General features: G+C 43.4%; 1 protein-coding gene across 10 annotated transcripts in view; it reads right to left on the bottom strand.

Moving 5' to 3' along the window:
* The window catches only part of SEMA6D (semaphorin 6D), a 343265-nt gene that overhangs the window by 60700 nt on the left and 264043 nt on the right, over nt 1–18522 (bottom strand). Inside the window, exon 1 of one of the 10 annotated variants that reach the window (XM_042473535.1) lies at nt 18131–18492. The exons of the other annotated variants lie outside the window; for them this stretch is intronic. The gene's annotated coding sequence lies outside the window, so the exon portion shown is untranslated. Of the gene's footprint in view, nt 1–18130; nt 18493–18522 lie in introns of those variants that run through there. 10 annotated transcript variants of the gene reach the window in all.

The raw sequence follows: 18522 nt of genomic DNA, 5'->3' as shown, positions 1-18522 counted from the left end.
CTGGCTCCATTGTTCTCTCTTCCAATGCCTATAAAGCTTTGACTTGTGCTGAGTCAGTCCACCTAACCCACTGCTGTCTAGTCTGACTGGCAGTGAATCAAAGTCAGTGGTGCAGTTAGGTAATTTTAAATCCTATACTAAAGGGTCTTATTTCCCCTCCCCTTTTAAGATGGTAGCATTCACTACGATGGAAAAGAATTATTGGCAATTATGCATTCCTAGGCTGAAATATGGCTTTCCTGACAGTTGGAAACCCCTGTTGGGAAGAATAATAAACACCGAGTGTCTTAACAATGTTCTAATATCCAATATCCTGAGGTGTTGTGAAGGAACAAGTTTGTTGAGAAAAACTTAAGACTGTGTCTTTTGTTTTTGCAAAAGCCCCATTTTCTGCAAAGAAAATGAATCTTTTTGTGCAGAATACATTTTTCCATGCAGAAAACTGTTTTCTGTACAAAACTCATTTTTGTATATAAAAATAGGAAGTTTTCATGGCTGAATAATTCCTGTACAACTATTCAGAACATTCAAAATACAAGAATACCACAGAGGCATATTCGTTTGCCAAGAATATTGAACCACAGGGAGAATACTGCTGAGGAAAAAATAAAGTAAATAAAAGGAAAACTAATTTATTCATCTTTGCATGCAAGGATGAAGCAGTTGAGGATTTAATCCCTAGCAAGTACTGTTTTACTTATTTTAAAATATGACAATTCAGTATATCTTGCATTCAGGTGGCCCTAGGGGCCCACCTCAGAGTCCTGCCCTGATGGCACCATTGATCATAATTAAGAGAAATATCTAGCCCTGCTTCTTGTGATTCCTCAATGGAAATTCAAAGATTGAATTTTAAACTTTTTCCCAAGTAAAAAATTCTCCACTGAATTCAAAATATAAGACAACCCATCACCACCAAACACACATTCTTGTTTTCACTGCTGGTCCCTTCTAATCTACCTCTGAAGCCAACTCAGAGCCACCCATTTCATAACCTGCACTCACAATTTAGAATTATTGCCATGGTGAGTAGTGCAAGGGCCGGCAAATCTGGTCTCTGCACAGCCATCTCAGTTCTAGAAATGGGTCCATGATCACAAGAGTGGCCAATCTGCAGGGCTGAGGGCTAGAAGTTGTGGCTGTGTGATTGCTGAAAAGTGTAGCCAATCGGCCCTCCACATGGTTGAAGGCTAGGAGCTATGGGTCTGCCTATGTTTGCTCCAAAAGACAGACAACCATCACTCTGCACAACAGGCTTCAGCCGGAAACACATCAAACTTGATTAGACCAAGAACTGAGTGCAGATCCACAATGTGCTCACCATTCACAATATGTACATTTGCATGCAGATTTCAACTTCATCTACAGAACAATCTCCTCTCTCGATTTTATGCTGTTTTCAACCCTGCAACTATATTCCTTATAAGTGCAACAGCTGCAGTTATCTGAACCTCTGCTATAATTTTATTTACAATTAGATGTCAGTATTTTCCTTCTCTCTGCCCCATCCTTTGTTTTGGAGTGACCTTTAGAGTCTAAGCCTGTGGGGACAGGAATTATTTATCACTTTTAAAAGTCTGCACTACATTACAGTTACCCAGCCCTGAGCCTTCAGAAAGAACAAAAATACGATACAAATAAACAAACAGTTAATTTGCACAGGGATACAACTAGGATGTCCACTTGGAAGCACTGGTTTGCTGGTACTGTACATCTTGGGGTCCTAATATATCTGACCTGAAAGTATCTGGGATTCTGTGTAGTAAAAATCTAGCATGCTTTTTGATGAAGAACCCTTTCTTCACTTTAACATACAAATACTACATAAATGTGCATAGATGGAATCATAATAATTAGAAGGAACTGACCCACTGCTACACCCCTGATATCATCTGGCATGTCTGCCCTCCACCCATTGATTCCAGTTACCCAATGTGCTCCAGCAGGATCACATTGCCCTCTGACATTCTTCATAAATGCATAGTTAAAACTATGGTGCTTCCTACCCGAAGAAGTAGCAATCCATCTTAGATGGCTTCAATGTATTTAAGGTACATTCATGGAAGATAAAAATAGCTACTAGTTCTTGATATCACCCATGTATATTAATTTTAATTCAGAAGTAATTAATGTCTCACACTCTCAGTTCTGGAAAGCTTGAGCAAGTGTAAGCATCTCTTTGACCATCCTGCGTAAAGAGTATGTTGGACTAGCTGGGTTGTGGTCTGATCCAGAACAACTCTTCCTATGCTCTCCCCCGCTTATTGGTTTAACTTGTGGGGGATGCAGAAAGCTGGATTGCTGGTAGCCTTCCCTTGGGGACAGGGAGAAAAGTGTCTGCTCTGCAAATCTTTCAAGTGCCAAGGTGACAGAAATGAGTTCTTGATATCACTCATGTGCAGGGGTCCATTGGCAAGAGTGATAAGGGTTGTTTGTTTAACAACTCTGACAGGAGGCTTACCAGAGGGAGGACCTGGAATATAGTCTAGGGCATTATTCTTCAGGGCAAGGCAGCAGGATTAGCTAACAAAATTATTACTTCTAAAGAAAAGGCAGCACAATTACAAGCAAGCACACAGACAAATAAAAAAATAGCCTTCTCCTGTCCAAGATCTATTATTTGTGCTTAAATCAAAGCTGGGCGGTATCTTTGCTTCTGAGATGGTTTAATTCCAAGGGATGCCTACCCAACCGACATGTGGATCCCGATGATGGTGATGATGATTATTATCATCATCTGCATGAAAATGCCTCATCATTCTTCTGTACTAGCCATTAACCAAGGCAATTTCATGTATGCAAATAAGATGCAGTAATGTTACCAAGGTCACCAAGTCCAAGGGTAATCATGCTGTGTTAAATGTATCAATCAGAGCTTTCAAGGGACCAATTTAATTTACAGGGTCTGTAAACATTCTGCACAATACAAATGTCACCTGCCTGCTTGGGCCTTTGGCTCCACTTTCAGCATCATTAATTTTGATTTTTTAATAATAATAATAATAATAATAATAACAACTGTTCTTATTGGCAATACATTTTGATATTTCCTCAGCTCCTGCAGCAAAGAGAAGCTCCAAACAACAACTCATACTTTGAAATAACAAAACTAATGAAAAATACATAGCTCCTGAATTGTTGTAATCCTTATTTTGAGGTTCTGCAACTTGTAAACAAATTGAAAATAAGAATGGGGCCTTCCCAAATTGAGGAAGTTTTATAAAAGACACTTCTGTTTTAGAAGTTCTACCTTTTGGCAAGAATACATCAAAGAAATCTACATTATATCATTTCTCTCGCTCTCTCTCTCTCTTGATTTATACATCATCTTTCTGCCATGAGCCAGAATTAGTAAAGAGATAGTACATTAATACCTGGTTAATCTAAATGAATGTAATCTCCAGGACCTGATGAACTACATCCAAGAGTATTAAAAGAACTGGCAAATGTAATATCAGAGCCACTGCCAATAATCTTTGAGAACTCCTGGAGAACAGTAGAAGTCCCAGCAGACTGGAGGAGGGCAAACATTGTCCCTATCTTCAAAAAGGGGAAAAAGGGGATCCCAACAATTATCGTCCAGATAATCTGACATCAATACCAGGAAAGATTCTAGAGCAGATAATTAAACAGAAACTCTGTGAACATCTAGAAGTCAATTCCATAATCACAGAAAGTAAACATGGGTTTCAGAGAAACAAGTAATGCCAGACAAATCTGATTTCTTTTTTGATAAAGTTACCAGCTTGGTAGATGAAGGGAATGCTGTGGATATAGTATACCTTGATTTCAATAAGGCCTTTGACAAGGTTTCCCATGACATTCTTGCAAACAAGCTTGTAAAATGTGGGCTGGACAAGGTAACTGTTACATGGATTTGTAATTGGTTGACTGGGCGAATCAAAAAGGTGCTCAACAATGGCCTCTTTTCATCCTGGAGAGAAGTGACCAGTGGGGTCCCACATGGCTCTGTCCTTGGCCCAGTGCTATTCAACATCTTTATAAATTACTTGGATGACAGAATTGGGGGCATAGTTATAAAATTTGCAAATAACACCAAATTAGGCAGAGTAGCTATTACCCCAGAGGACAGGATCAAAATACAAGATGACCTGAATAGACTAGAAAGCTGGGCCAAAGCTAACAAAATGAAATTCATTATGGAGAAATGTAAGGTACTGCACGTAAGGTGGAAAAAATGAAATGCACAGATATAGGATGGGGGACATCTGGATGAATGAGACTACATATGAAAAGGATCTAGGACCACAATTTGAACATGAGTCAACAGTGCGATGTGGCAGCTAAAAAGGCCAATGCAATTTTAGGCTGCATCAATAGAAGTATAGTGTCTAGATCAAGGGAAGTAATAGTGCCACTCTACTCTGCTTTGGTCAGGCCCCACCTGGAATATTGTGTCCAGTTCTAGGCACCACAATTAAAAAAAAATGTTGAGAAACTGGAGCGTGTCCAAAGGAGGGCAACTAAAATGGTGAAGGGTCTGGAAACCATGGCTTATGAGGAAGACTTAGGGAGCTGGGGATGTTTAGCCTGGAGAAGAGATGGTTAAGAGGTGATATGATAGCCCTGTTTGAATTATTGAAGGGATGTCATATTGAGGAGGAAGCAAGCTCCAGAGACTAGAACACAGAACTATGGATCCAACCTACAGAGAAAGAGATTCCACCTCAACATTAGGAAGAAGTTCGGGACAGTAAGGGCTGTTCAGCAGTAGAACAAACCCCCTCGGAGTGTAGTGGAGTCTCCTTCCTTAGAGGTCTTTAAACAGAGGCTGGATGGCCATCTGTTGGGGATGCTTTGACTGTGATTTCCTGCATGGCAGAGGGTTGGACTGGATGGTCCTTGTGGTCTCTTCCAACTCTATGATTCTATGAACTTGGGGTCCTTTGGAGATCCTGGATTACAACTACTGTAGTCTCTTATCATAGCTCATGCTTTGTGGGGACTTTAGAGAACTGAAGTCCAAAACACTGAAGGGCTGATTGTTTCTGACCTGTGATTTCTTAAAAAGAAGAAAAGAGTGAAGAGGGCTGTTCCAGGGATTCAACCTGGAATCACAGGTTACAATTAGGTTAGGATTCCCATCAAATGCCTACAGAATGGAAATTCCATGAAACCCTATGATGTAGCCCTTATAACTGAGAATGGAATGGTCTGCAACAGCTGCTTGCTGATTTCCAATCCAATTAGTAATCCAGTAAAATCTTCATGACTTTGTTGTAAACTGATTTATTCCTTATTAAGATTGTATTTCCTGCCCTGCTTACTTTCATTGCTTGATGTTTCCTTGCCAGTTGTGGTCTCTCCATGCAGGAGACAGTGTTTTAGGGAGATGAGTACTCTAGACTGAGATGTTTTTGATTTTGTTAAGACACCTGGCATGTTCCTCGGGCAAAATAAATGTCCAGTAACATGAAAGAGCTAAAGAGTGTTTTGCATTTGGAAATCTTATCTCTAAACAAAACATTCTGTCTGCTTGATGTCTTTGGTCAGTTAAGCTTATGACTCAAATCAATGCAGCTAAAATAGATTAAATCCAATTTTATGATGTTATATAATGATGGATCCTGGAAGACATATTTCCATAAAAATTTAGATATGATTGGGGGATGTCTGGAAACCAAGTCTTGCTGGATGTATTCAATAAATGGATGCCAAATCATGTGGAAAGGCAATCCAGTGTGTAAGCCTCTCGCTCTGTTATTACTGTCTGCAATTTTCTCCATTAACCACAGGTCCCAAAGTCTAGTCCACCATCCTGCAATGTTCACCTTTCCAGTTTTTAGCTGTATCAAGCCTGACAACAGCCAAAAGGAAACTAATAAGTTCTTTGTGTTGCAGGGCTTTATTTTCATCCATAAAAAGGGGGAATAAGAGCATGAATAGTGATGATTATATGCTCTGCTCAGTGATCTTGGAGATTAGTAGAAAAATATCTTTCCAGTATTCACACACTAAGGGACAATCCAACCTCATATGTACAAAGTTTCCCCTATCATCACAATCCCTCCAACCATTTGGATTGGCATTGGTAGACATACAAGCCAGTTGGACTGGAGTAAGGTACCATCAATGGACCAACTTAATCGTACTCTCTTTAACTGCAATGGATTTAGTTTTGAATGGGAAGTGACTCCACACATTTCCCAAGCCCTACAATCGACTGAAAGAGAAAATTCCACTTCCCACCCTGTTTTATGAAGAGTCAACTTCCCAAATGTTTCTTCTACCAGGCAGTTGTATATGAGTGCTATTTGGCCTTTATTCTAAGAGAAACATACCCAGAGAAACACACATTTTCAAAAAAAGTAAGTGGGTGAGGATATTCCTGAACCCAGAGCAGTTTCTTTAAAAATAATTGTATCTGTATTATTTGATACCAGTTCTGATGGCCAGGGCCCAGAGCATAGGTATGTTGCTCTGTTGTCATAGGTGCCCCATTGTGGAACAGGTCCCTAATGGTATACAGGCCATAAATCTTCTAACTTTGAAACTATGCATGTTTCTCCAGGCTCTGGAAAAGAAGATGAAGAAGACAACGTCATAAAGGGGAAGGGAAGGGGGAGAAGAGATGCCTCCATTTCTTCCACAAGACTAAAGAGGTAAGTAAAAAAGGGTTATGGCAGATTTTAGTAAATTTGTACATAGAGTCCAAAAGAAACTGAAGGCTACATTGTGGGATATATTTAGTAAGTGTGGCAGTGGAAAGGAGTGGCATCCAGTTGGTTGGTATCCTTAAGAAATTGCCCAGTTCTGATGTAAAGACTGAAGCCTAAGCTGTGGTTTCCACACTCCTACTGCATTTTACACAATAGTACTAATGCATACATTAAGTAGGACCAGGGAACAGCACCAACCATCAATAGTAAGACATAGATTGAATCGACAGAGAACTTGGAAAAATTACTCCCTTTTTACAAAATTACAAAAAGGGAGTAAATTTTGTCAGTCTCAAGTTTCGAAAATTTATTTGGGGGGGGGGTAACCATTTGAGTTTTGAGTTACCATTCAAAAAAGTAAGTTTTCCAAACTTGAGACCGAGTGACGCACTGTATGCCTTGAGAACTTCATTGTGCCTCATGTCCCAGCAGCCACTGTGTAATCCTTTCCCCATCTCCTCTGCAGGTGTGCCAGCTAAACCATGTTGGGGCAGGACCAAACCCACCAAATACAAAAGAAATGTCTCGTTCTGGATGTTAACTTTAGTTACCATAGCCAGACAATGCTGCCAGTGGCGTGGAAGAAAAAAATTGCTGTTGCCAGCTGTGTTGTTCACAGTTGGATGGTTTCTCCAAATGACTACAGAGCCAGTAGCCTGTTGTGGCCAAAGACAGGATGATGGATGAGCAACACCCAGTGTCCAAGTTGAAAGAATAGCAGAAGTTCACTTCAGGGTTGTTAAAATGCTAATCTACTTCAGTTAACAAAAGTTTAAGGGAAAAGAAAAGTTAGGGAAATGAATACACCACATTATCCTATCATATACAGAAATGTTTGTAGACGTATAATCTGCAGAAAAAGCAAATTACTGGAGAATATTTTTAGGGATACTGTATAATCCTACCTGCATATAACCATATTTGAATAATGTAATGTTTACTCCTAAACAGTAAATAATAATACTTTTAATCAAATCCTCCGATAAGTATATGCAACAGAGACATCTTCAGTTGCATATACTTACTAATTTATATTGCCTGGTTAGTATGTGAGTAATAATATGCAACCAAAGAGCACATTTTGATAATATATATTAACATTAATGCATAGAATTGTCAAGTTTTATTTTGCACGTGTGTGTTTCTGATATCATTTTAGGTGGTTTTATGTTTCTTACATTTGTTTTAAATTGTAGTTCATTTCAGTTTTTTAAACGCTTCCTTCAGCACCAGGTTTTAGAGCCAAAACAGAGCATTCAAAATGTAAATAAATGCTTATACACGCTTTTTAAACCTTCAGGTTCATTTGCAATAAATACCAAGCTCACTGGCCAGTCACACATTTGTTCTAGCAAATCCACACATAACCCTCAGATTGGGTCTGTCTAGTTATATAAACATTGACATTTGGAAACTGAAACATCATAGCTTCTATCTTTTCCTCCCATACACAAATTCTCAACAAATGAGCCAACTTTTGTTAACAGCTGCTTTGGATTGACCACTAAGACACAACCAGGAAAAGAAAAGAAGTGTCACACACACACACACACACACACACACACACTCTATTGATAAGGCTAGTAATGTGATTTTTCACTGAACTGTTCTTCCATGTGACATGGGAACAAATCTGAACATACTTTCTTTTCAGCCTGAAGTTGGCAGCTATTCACAGAACAGAGTAACAACTTAATAAAACAGCTTAGATGGATTTTAACGGCAACTGCAGCAGCTTATCTGAGGCATAAAGGCAGATCATCTGTCCTCCCAGTAGTTTTGATGAAAGCAACATTTGGGCTGATTTAATTAGATACAGGACTTTTAAGATTGAAATTAACACAACACTCCACCACAACAAACACTCTCTAGTCCACATTCTCTTTAGCTGCTCTTAGGGTAAAATATTAATTTCTGCAATTGAGAAGTGTGTGTTGACACTCTGGACTAGAATTATAGGAATGTTTAAATGAATAAATATGCAATCTCTTCCTCGTTTTTCTTGACTGAGCTGTAAGAGGCAACAGAGAGGGGAGAGAAAAAGATAAAATTCTTATGCAACCCACTGAATTTGCAAGCAAACAATGATCCAAAATGATAAAAAAAAAGCATTTTAAGATATGGCTATACTGCAGGCAACAAAATGCAAATGTTGTTGGGATTCTACATATTGGACTAGATGCTATCTCTTGCTGAACACAGAGATGGATGTAATGGGGAAAATCTATGTATTTCCAATATTTTCTCCAGGGACGTAGCCAAGGGGGGGGGGGTTCTTGGGGTCCGGACCCCCCCTTCCATTAGAAAAACGAATGGTGTGTGCTGCTGCGCTGCTGTGCCCAAGCCCCATTATAATGGTGGCACTTAGTCTGGACCCCCCCCCTTCCTAAAATCCTGGCTACGTCCCTGTTTTCTCTTAAGCCTAAGGAACAATGTGAGGGGTTTGAGGCCTTCAACAGCTTGATGATTACTTCCTCATAAAACCAACAACACAACATAAACAGAGACTTAAACAACAACAACCTCATTGTATTAAAAGTATCTGACAAGATCCACTGGTGCCAGAATGGAGATCACAGCTGGAAAAGATTCTGGGTTTTTTTGGACTATCATTCCCACAATCACCCAGCCAGCATGACCATGGGATTTGTAGTCCAAATAAGTAATGTGTCCAAGCTGTGATTGGGACAAAGGAATCACGTCACACAACTGCTCAGTCAAAGCATGGAATTCATATCCCCAAGATACAACAGCTGCAGTGACTAGTTTGAAGGGAAAACACAGACACACACACACATACACACACACACACACATACACACACACAGAGAGAGAGAGAGAGAGAGAGAGAGAGTGCAAACCCACACTTCTAGAAAAACAAAAGCCAAAATTGGGCAAACATGTGCAGGAAAGATCTTTCAGTGGCTACTACTAGCCATCATAGTTAAATAGGGGCAAACAATAGGGGACGACTGCTTTTTTGTGCCCAGGTTGGAAGCTTTCCAGTATTTACAGCGCTATATAAATAAAGGTAAATAATAATATTGCTCAATATTGATGGGAACATACTGCAGTGCTCCCATGTTTTTTTTTGCCAGTCTGATAAAGCCCACAGTCTACAATGATGTTGTCTTGCCCATTTGTGGACCTAACTCAGCCCAAGTAGTGAAAGAGTGCAGAGTGAGAGGGATCAAGAGGTGTTTTGTGTAACTAAAGGTTCAGATGAAAGGGAGAAAGCAGTTAAAACAGTCTCTAGTTGCCTTCTGAACATAAATTTCAATTTCTACAAGTTCATGGGTTGCAAATACAACCCTTTCCTCCACCCCATTAAAAAGGGGGGGGGGGAGGAAAAGCAATGGAGCGTTCCTTTAAGATACTATAAAAGGTACTTAAAGTTTATGACAGACAAGAAAAACAAAATCACAGAACTCATCTGGAAATGTCTATTTATTAGAGATAGAGTAAATGTTTATACAATCCTTGCCAGCAGAACAGAATATGCCTGTCACCACATTTAACATGGTTACAAGGAGCTTCATTTGCTGAATGAGATATAATGTAGTGCTTTCAGATTATTTTAGCAAACAGTAGCAACACCATTGTAATGTTTTCTTTGATAAGACCCTGGACATAATCTCTACCCTTTTTTTAGCATTATACACTTACAGATTTAGGCTCCAATCCTAGGTACATTTACCTGGGAGTAAGGGCCACTGAACACAATGAGACTCACTTCTGAACAAATGAGTACACGATTGCTCTGCAAGAACTTTCAATGCAGATCTCAAGTTAGCAAATATATATGTGTGGCGTATTGATCTCCTGAAAATAGTTACACGCCATTTTTAGAGTTGTTCCGCATGAATCGTTTTGGAATGATAGCATTTGCTGTGGCTACTTTTGGAAACCAGGATGCGTCAGTTTAAGCTGCCAGTTGTGATTGCATGCTACATAAAAACTACATTCTTTCAACTGCACAGTAAATATATAGAGGCAAATTGCAGAGAGGGAGACTGCAACCAGTCAGTCCTAGTACTGCTGCTATACACACAAAGTAAATAAAAACACATAACATTTCTATATTCTGCCCCTGCTATTACGTGAAGTGTCAGAGCAAGGCATGCCGTTGACCAATGTTCAGCAGGACTTGCAGGATAGCAAACAGTTTTATCAAGCATAAATAGACTATTGGGGGAGATCAGGAAAACGTCTGTTCATCAGTACAAGACTAAGCTAGTTACGAGACCAAGCTGTCTAGCAATGTAGAAATGAAGCACTGTCACTACGCAGCATCCTATGTATAACTTATCCCAAACCATACACCTATTTGGAAGCAAGTCCTTCCAGTTTCAATGTCCCACTACCAGGAGAGCCCTCCATGTTTTGCTCTCATGATTTCTTCCCAATTCAAATCAACTGCAAAAAAAAAAAAAAAGCACCTTTTATTAAATGCAAGGAAATTTGCACTCAGGAACAGCTGGGGAAGTGAACCTTTCTGCCCATGATTTATTAATTATGAAGGGGGATGAATTGGGGTGGCGTTTTGCAAAGTGTTGAGAGTCCCCCCCCCCCAAATACTCCCTGAAAGCAGCTGTATCAGGTGGTGGTGGGGAGTCTGGCCATTCTGGAAGCTATAAAGCAAAAAGGTGGGGTGGGAGGAAAAAGTTTCACTCCTTTGCATTTCAACAAAACCTTGCTTTCATCATGAGGCGAAGATGAAAGGGTGGAGAAAAAAGAGAAGGAGAGAGAGAGAGAGAGAGAGAGAGAGACAGAGACAGCCCCTGCCACTTTCATTCGGGGGGGGGGGGTGGCTAATTCAGCATTGACTCTCTTATTTGTTTCCATCCATAATTGATGAGTAGCTTGAAACAGAGCTCCCTCTATCTCCCAAAGCTTGGCTACTACGGGTGACTGGGAACAACTCCCTGGTTCTGCCAAGACTAGCCTTTAAATCATTTAGAGTTTAATTTTGCACTTAGCCTGGTGTGTATGTGTGTGTGTGTGTGGGGGGGTGTCTAGGAACAGACAGATAGGGTGCATCCGCACTGTGAAAATAATCCGGTTTGACGCTGCCACAACTCAATGCTATGGAATTCCGGGGATTGGAGTTTATTGCAGCACCAAAGCTCCACTCTGGTGCCACAACATACAGTCCCCAAAATTCCCATAACATTGAGCTGTGGCAGTTAAAGTGGTGTTGAGATGGATTATTTCCACAGTGTGGATGCAACCACAGACATGGTGGCATCTGGCCATAGAGGGAGAGATGCATGCCCAGCTCCATTGGGTCTGGCCTGGACTAAGAAGCAGAGCCCTTCCTCCAGTCCATCTGCCTTGGTCCAGGCCTCAGAGAGAGAGAGAGAGAAGATCTGCTGGGCCTGATCCCCTTCCCCACCACCATTCTCTTCCCCTTTTGTGTCTTTTTAGATTGTAAGCTTGAGGGCAAGGAACCTAAATAATAATAATAATAATAATAATAATAATAATAATAATAATAATAATAATAATAATTGTAAGCAGGTATAAATACTGTAAATAAATAAATAAAATAAATAAGGGTGTGAGTTTTCTTTTGAGGCAGGGTGGGCCACAGAGGTTGCTCCATGCCACCAGTGGGTGCTGCCCCCACTTCCAAGCATCTCTAGCTAAGCTACACATAGAAACAGGGATCCGGGTTGGACTCCTGCATCCCACTGGTCCTGATCCACCTTGCAGCAATGTGGGCAACTCCACCATTTGGGAAATGGGTCCTTCCAGCCCCTCTGTGATTCTCTCTCTCTCACAGGAAAGCAGTACAACACCTTCCCTGCTTCAAAAGGGATGGTCCCTTGTGGATGTTGTCAACTTGGTGTTGAATTCTTTTGCTTCCTGACTTCTTTATCCACCCAGGAGGAAAAAAAATCTGGGAAGAGGAAGTTCTCAGCTGCTCACTGGACTCAAGTTCTGTGAGGAAGGAAGGAAAGAAGGAAAGGAAAAGTAGAAAGGAAAGAAGAGGAAGGGTAGGAAAGAAGGGAGTAAGGGAAGGAAGAGAAAGGAAGGGAAGGAAGGGAAAGAAGGAAGAGAAGGAAGAGAAGAAAGGAAGGAAGGAAGGAAGGAAGGAAGGAGGAGAAAGGAAGGAAATGAAGAGGAAGAAGGAAGAGGGAGGGAGGGAACGAAGAGGGAGGGAGGGAAGGGAAAATAGAAAGGAATGAAGAGGAAGAAAGGGTAGGAAAGAAGGGAGCAAGGGAAGGAGGTGAAAGAAAGGAAGAAAGTCAGGAAGAGAAAGAAAAGGGAAGAAGGAAGGGAAGAAGGAGGAGAAAGGAAGGGAGTGAAGAGGAAGAAGGCAGGGGGAAAAGGCAAGAAGGAGGGAGGGAACGAAGAGGGAGGGAAGGGAAGGGAAAGAAGAGGAAGAAAGGGTAGAAATGAACTGAAAGAAGGGAGTAAGGGTAGAAGGAGAAAGGAAGGGAAGGAAGGAAGGGAAGGAAGGAAGGACGAGAAAGGAAGGGAATGTAGAGGAAGAAGGCAGGGGAGAAAGGCAGGAAGAGGAAGGGAGTGAGGGAAGGCAAAGGAGGAAGGAAGGAAGGAGGACCCCTTTGCCCTCTCTCAGAGCCTGGCAGGGGTTGCCCTGGATGGCCCTTGGGGCCTCTTCCAGCTCGAAGAGGGTAGGCTCTGAATCCTTTCCTGCTCTTCTTCTTCTCTGGGCCCCAGGAAGGACATTGGGGGCAGCAGGAGGAGGAGAAGGGGAAAGAGGCAGCAGGGGTCCTCCCTCCTCTCCAAAAACACAATGTCAAGAAGGCAAGAAAGAAGGGTGCCAGAAGGGGACTTGATGGCCTTTCCCTCTGCGTTGGCAGACCCCCTCGGAGGGCTTGGCAGGGGCGAGGCTGGCAGGGAAGGGAGGGCTCCCTCTCAGCCCCAGGGAGGGCACCCAGCTGCGCCTTCCAGCCCTGGCCCCTCTTGCCAGCCGCCAGGAGGAGGAGAGAGAAGAGCAACCCCACACTTCGAAAACAAAAGCCAAAACTGGGCAAACAGTGTCAGGAAAGATCTTTCAGTGGCTACACTAGCCATCAGTTAAATAGGGGCAAACAATAGGGGACGACTCTGCTTTTTTGTGCCCAGGTTGGAAGCTTTCCAGTATTTACAGCGCGCTAATATAAATAAAGGTAAATAAATATTGCTCATATTGATGGGAACATACTGCAGTGCTCCCATGTTTTTTTTTGCCAGTCTGATAAAGCCCACAGTCTACAATGGGTTGTCTTGCCCATTGTGGACCTAACTCAGCCCAGGTAGTGAAAGAGTGCAGAGTGGAGGGATCAAGAGGTGTTTTTTGTAACTAAAGTTCAGATGAAGGGAGAAAGCAGTTAAAACAGTCTAGTTTGCCTTCTGAACATAAATTCAATTCTACAAGTTCATGGGTTGCAAATACAACCCTTTCCTCCCCCCATAAAAAGGGGGGGGGGAGGAAAAGCAATGGAGCGTTCCTTTAAGATACTAAAACGGTACTTAAAGTTTATGACAGACAAGAAAAACAAAATCACAAAGACTCATCTGGAAATGTCTATTTAGAGAGATAGAGTAAATGTTTATACAATCTTGCAGCAGAACAGATATGCCTTGTCACCACATTTAACATGGTTACAAGGAGCTTCATTTGCTGAATGAGATATATGTAGTGCTTTCAGATTATTTTAGCAAACAGTAGCACACCATTGTAATGTTTTCTTGATAAGACCGCGACATAATCTCTACCCTTTTTTTAGCATAACCGTACAACACCCTATCTTTTTGGGGCTCATAACTAACACTCTTTCAGTGAGGCTTATTCTGTGGCAATTGCATACACTTACAGATTTAGGCTCCAACCTAGTACATTTACCTGGGAGTAAGGGCCATGAACACAATGAGACCATTCTGAACAAATGAGTACAGACGGCTCTGGCAAGAACTTCAATGCAGATCTCAAGTTAGCAAATATAATGTGTGGCGTATTGATCTCCTAAATAGTTACACGCCATTTTTAGAGTTGTTTCCGCATGAATCGTTTTGGAAGGATAGCTTTGCTGTGGCTACTTTTAAACCAGGATGCGCAGTTTAAGCTGCCAGTTGTGATTGCATGCTACATAAAAACTACATCCTTTCAACTGCACAGTAAATATATAGAGGCAAAGGCAGAGAGGGAGACTGCACCAGTCAGTCCAGTACTGCTGCTATACACACAAGTAAATAAAACACATAACATTTCTATATTCTGCCCCTGCTATTATGTGAAGTGTCAGAGCAGGCATGCCATTGACCAATGTTAAGCAGAACTTGCAGGATAGCAAACAGTTTATCAAGCATAACTAGACAATTGGGGGGAGATCAGGAAAACTCTATTCATCAGTACAAGACTAAGCTAGTTACGAGACCAAGCTGCTAGCAATGTAGAATGAAGCATTGTCACTACGCAGCATCCTATGTATAACTATCCCAAACCATACACTATTTGGAAGCAAGTCCTTCCAGTTTCAATGTCCCACTACCAGGAGAGCCCTCCATGTTTTTGCCTCTGATTTCTTCCAATTCAAATCAACTGCAAAAAAAAAAAAAAAAGCACCTTTTTAATAATGCAAGGAAATTTGCACTCAGGAACAGCTGGGAAGTGAACCTTTCTGCCCATGATTTATTAATTATGAAGGGGGAGAGAATTGGGGTGGCGTTTTGCAAAGTGTTGAGAGTCCCCCCCCCCCCAATACTCCCTGAAAGCGCGTGTATCAGGTGGTGGTGGGAGTCTGGCCATCTGGAAGCTATAAAGCAAAAAGGTGGGGTGGGAGGAAAAAGTTTCACTCCTTTGCATTTCAACAAACCTTGCTTTCATCATGAGGCAAGATGAAAGGGTGGAGAAAAAAGAGAAGGAAGAGAGAGAGAGAGAGACAAGGCCCCCTGCCACTTTCAGTTGGGGGGGGGGCTAATTCAGCATTGACCTCCTTATTGTTTCAATCCATAATGTGAGTAGCTTGAAACAGAGCTCCCTCTATCTCCAAAGCTTGGCATACGGGGTGACTGGAACAACTCCCCTGGTTCTGCCAAGACTAGCCTTTAAATCATTTAGAGTTTAATTTTGCACTTAGCCTGGTGTGTGTGTGTGTGGGGGGGGGGGAGACTAGGGACAGACAGATAGGGTGCATCCGCACTGTGAAATAATCCGGTTCGACGCTGCCACAGATTCAATGCTATGGAATTCCGGGGATTGGGATTTTGTTGCAGCACCAAAGCCCATCACTTGGTGCCACAACATACAGTCCCCAGAATTCCCATAACATTGAGCTGTGGCAGTTAAAGCAGTGATGAAGGGATTATTTCCACAGTGTGGATGCAACCACAGACATGGTGCCGCATCAGCCATGGAGGGAGAGATGCATGCCCAGCTCCATTGGGTCTGGCCTGGACTAAGAAGCAGAGCCCTTCCTCCAGTCCATCTGCCTTGGTCCAGGCCTCAGAGAGAGAGAGAGAGAGAGAAGAGAGAGAGAGAGAGAGAGATCGGCTGGACCTGATCCCCTTCCCCCACACCATTCTCTTCTCCTCTTTTGTATCTTTTTAGATTGTAGCTTGAGGGAAAGGAAACTTCTAAATAATAATAATAATAATAATAATAATAATAATAATAGTAATTGTAAGCAGGTATAAATACTGTAAATAATAAATAAGGGGTGGTGTGGCTTTTGAGGCAGGGTGGGCCACAGAGGTTGCTCCATGCCACCAGTGGGTGCTGCCCCCACTTCTAAGCTACACATAGAATCATAGATCATAGAATCAAGAGTTGGAAAGACCACTAGGCCATCCAGTCCAACCCCTGCCAGCAGGAATCCAATCAAAGCACCCCATAGAAACAGGGATCCGGGTTGGACTCCTGCATCCACTGGTCCTGATCCACTGGCAGCAATGTGGGCAACTCCACCATTTGGGAAATGGGTCTTCCAGCCCTCTGTGATTCTCTCTCTCACAGGAAAGCAGTACAACACCTTCCTGTGAGACAGTGCTCAAAGGGATGGTCCCTTGTGGATGTTGTCAACTTGGTGTTGGATTCTTTTGCTTCCTGACTTCTTTATCCACCCAGGAGAAAAAAAATCTGGGAAGAGGAAGTTCTCAGCTGCTCACTGGACCAAGTTCTGTGAGGAAGAAGGAAAGAAGGAAAGGAAAAGTAAAGGAGAGGAAGGTAGGAAAGAAGGGGATAAGGGAAGGAAGAGAAAGGAAGGGAAGAAGGGAAGAAGACGAGAAGGAAGAGAAGAAGGAAGGAAGGAGGATAGAGGAGAGAAGATAGAGAGGAAGAGGGGATGGAGTGAAGATGGGAGGGAGAGAGGGAAATAGAGAAGAGGAAGAAGATAAGCAGGGTAAAGAAGGAGAAGAGGAAAAAAGGAAAGAAGAGGGAGGAGGAAGGAAAAAGGAAGAAGAGAAGAACTAGGAAGTCAGGAGAAGGGGATAAGGAGGGGAGGGAGGAGGAAATAGAGAAAGGGGTAGAAAAGACGAAAGAAGGGAGTAGGGTGAAGAAGAAAGGAGGAAAGAAAGGGAGGATGTGAGGAGGGAGAAGGAAGGATGTCGAAGGAGAAGGAGGGGACAGGGAGGAAGGGAGAGGAAGGCAGGAATGAGGGAAGGCAGAAAGGAGGACCCCTTTGCCTCTCTCGAGCTGGCGGGTTGCCTGGCTGCCTTGGGGCCTCTTCCAGCTCGAGGGTAGGCTCTGAATCCTTTCCTGCTCTTCTTCTCTCTGGGTCCCAGGAAGGACATTGGGGGCAGCAGCGAGGAGGAGGAGGTAAGGGAAAAGAGGCAGCAGGGGTCCTCCCTCTCTCCCAAAACACAATGTCAAGAAGGCAAGAAAGAAGGGTGTCCGAGACAGTGGACTCGATGGCTTGTCCCTCCTCTCCTCTGCGTTGGCAGACCCCCTCGGAGGGCTTGGCAGGGGCGAGGCTGGCAGGGAAGGGAGGGCTCCCTCTCAGCCCCAGGGAGGGCACCCAGCTGCGCCTTCCAGCCCTGGCCCCTCTTGCCAGCCCCCAGGAGGAGGAGGAGGACGGGGGCGAGGATGGGGCCTTTCCCTACCAAAGTCCAGATCGACGGAGCTCTGCCCTTGGAGCCAAGAGGAGAGTCGGGTCCAGAAATCCCCCCCCCCAAAAAAAAAAACCCATCAGCGCCTCCTGCCCGGTTTGGCTGGATCCGGCGCGGTTCCAGTCCCGTTCTTCATTCATATCTAGATAGATAGATGGATGGATGGATGGATGGACGGACGGACGGACGACAGACAGACAGCTGAGCCCAGCCTCAGAAGGCGAAGTCCTTTCCCCATCATGCAACTTCTCCCGCGCTCTCCCTCCTCGGCTTCCTTCTTCCTCCAATAAAGCCCCTGGGCCCCGTTTTGGGCTCACCCTAAACCCGATCAAAGCCCTTCCTTCCTCCCCCAAAGCAGCTCCTTTCCCTCCGGCGTGCCTCGGGAGGGCGCTTACCTCATGGGAGGGAGGCCGGGCGGCGTCGCTGGATCCCCCCAAAAGGAGACCAGAATCGCGGGGGAAAGGGGCAAGGCAAGGCAAGGCGGGCCGTTGCCCTGTCTCTCTCTCTCTCTTGCTGAAGCAGAGAGTCCCTAGTCAAGGCCAGCTCCGAGGTCCAGCTCGGGGCCTCCTCTCCTCCTCCTCCTCCTCCTCTTCCTCAGCGCCCATCCTTCCCTCTGCGAGAGAAACCAGGAGCAGCATCGGAGCCAAACAAACCCAGCGGAGCCAGTGCTGTAAACGATCCATCTCCAGCCGCTCCGCAAAAGACAGAGGCAGAGAAGGGGGGGGGGAGAAGGGCTGGCCGCCTCAGCCTCCCTCTCCGCCTGGCCCCCGAAGCCCGGCCGGGAGGA

The sequence above is a fragment of the Sceloporus undulatus genome, chromosome 6 (genome assembly GCF_019175285.1).
Source record: "Sceloporus undulatus isolate JIND9_A2432 ecotype Alabama chromosome 6, SceUnd_v1.1, whole genome shotgun sequence".
Classification (NCBI taxonomy): Eukaryota; Metazoa; Chordata; class Lepidosauria; order Squamata; family Phrynosomatidae; genus Sceloporus; species Sceloporus undulatus.
This window is presented reverse-complemented; position numbering and strand designations above follow the sequence as displayed.